The sequence below is a fragment of the Dipodomys spectabilis genome, unplaced genomic scaffold (genome assembly GCF_019054845.1).
Source record: "Dipodomys spectabilis isolate Male_0828 unplaced genomic scaffold, ASM1905484v1 ptg000024l, whole genome shotgun sequence".
In the NCBI taxonomy this organism is placed as follows: Eukaryota; Metazoa; Chordata; class Mammalia; order Rodentia; family Heteromyidae; genus Dipodomys; species Dipodomys spectabilis.
Window position 1 is genome coordinate 22,622,478 of NW_024870701.1, and position 1,888 is coordinate 22,624,365.

The following is a 1,888-nucleotide window of genomic DNA, read 5'->3' on the forward strand; positions in this document are numbered from 1 at the left end:
CCAAACAATAGTGTTTTGTTGTCATTATTTTGTTGTGATGGTGGTGCTGTTTTGTTTCCTTTGTTAGCTTTGCATTTCCATGGCTTTAACCATAACAAAATGATGATAGATAACAGAAATTTGAAAAATTATCTATTCCCGTCCCTCCTGCACCATTTTTAGGTATTTCTGTAGTCTGTCTTCTCCTATAAATTTGCCTATATTACTTTAGCATGTTTTTTCTCCATGGAACTTTCAGAAGTGACTCCAGAAAGGACCTTTCAGACTTGTAAGTAACCATCCCTGGCACTTCTACTTATAAACCCTCCTGCAATGCTCCAACTACAGGCTCTCAATCTAAAAAGACATAATATAAAAAAATTAAAGAAATCTCTCAGGTAAATCGCCAGGCCTCACGCAGGAGACATGTCCCAGGGTAACAGCTGCAGCCAGACCCCGCCACCACCCGGTGGTCCTCAGCGAAGGTGTGTAGCCTGGGGACTACAGCACTACCCCCGGTGGCATACTCTTCAGCTCTACCCCGGAAGGAACGAGGATCGATGACCACAAATTCCTGATGAAGTGTCAGAACTCACCTGTGGCCAAAACGCCCTGAGTGACCATTCCTGGGGTCACAAGTCCTACCAGTGACAAACCATCTGTGGAAGCTGGCCAAACCCACCTGCCCAACAGCGCAGAAGAAAAGTGGGTGATTGGTGAAGAGTCATAGTTTGAGATGTACATTTAAGGGACCAGCCATCAGATGATGCTTCTGAGCCCCTCAGTCCCTTCTCAGGAGAAGACTTACACCAGCCAGGCCTTACGAAAGTTACCCTGCTGGGCATTCAGTGTGTCTGTCACTCAGCCCTCCTCTCTCACTCAGGGCACCTGCTCCCCTTTCCTCTTTGTGAACACCAGCACATACCTCCTGGTACCTCCGTTGATGCAGGAGCTGCTTCCTCAAAGGGGGTGACTCTTGCCTACACCCTGCAGCCACCTGCCAGGAATTGGACAGAGAGGAGCTCTTCTGAATGATCATCTGGCTCTTTCAGACCTACCTTCTGAGTGTACCCCTTCTTAGGTTGGAGTACCTGGCAAAGTTCCCCTCCACTTCTCTCCCTAAGATAGGAAATAAAATCCACCTTCACTATAGTCCCAAGTATTTGGCCCTGACTGAGTTCTTTGCAATTCCAAGCGATACCAGCTACTCACTATGTGTTCAGTGCTTGTAAAGTAGTTTACATTAATTTCATTTGGTTCTCATACTGACCCTCATTTTTGCAGCTAAGAATTCAGACTGGCTCAGGAGAAATGAAAACACTTGGGACTTGAGCTCTGGTACTCTCCATCTTATTTTTCAGTGGCAGATTCTACCTCTCCGTCAAGTGACACAGCTTCCAGCTCATTGCAAGTGAGAGAAAGGCAAATGATAGTTGTTGCTAGTAGGGAGTCTCTTTGGTCCATATATCCCTCATCTTTATTGAGTGATCCCTTTGTGTGAGCTGACACGGTGGGCAAGATGAGGCCAGCTCTCTGCCTTAAGGATTTCATGAAATGTAAGATTTAGTTTCCAATTGTCTAAAAATTTAAATTTAACTTAAAAAGAAAGAAATCTCTTGGCTCAAACATGACCCTAAAAATACAAAACTCAGAGTAACCAAACAGGTGAAGATATTACAAAGGACAGGACTGTTGAACACACCAAAAGAAATGGCCATGAAAGGATGGGACTAAAACATTCACCGTCTTAGTAAGCTGCTTAAAAACTGATCGTTTCATTCTTTGAAAATTTGACACAACATAAAATCGTAGAGTGAAGCTAGGAAGGTATTTTCTGGATGCACATAGGGAAAAAAAAAAGGATGCACCTAGCCCCAGCGAAGTATGCCTACAGCTGAAATATAACAAA

At 44.2% G+C, this 1,888-nt stretch overlaps 1 pseudogene; it reads left to right on the forward strand.

The window, feature by feature from the left end:
• Positions 1-405: 405 nt before the first annotated feature.
• LOC122104364 lies at positions 406-727 on the forward strand (annotated as a pseudogene).
• The last annotated feature ends 1,161 nt before the right edge of the window (positions 728-1,888 follow it).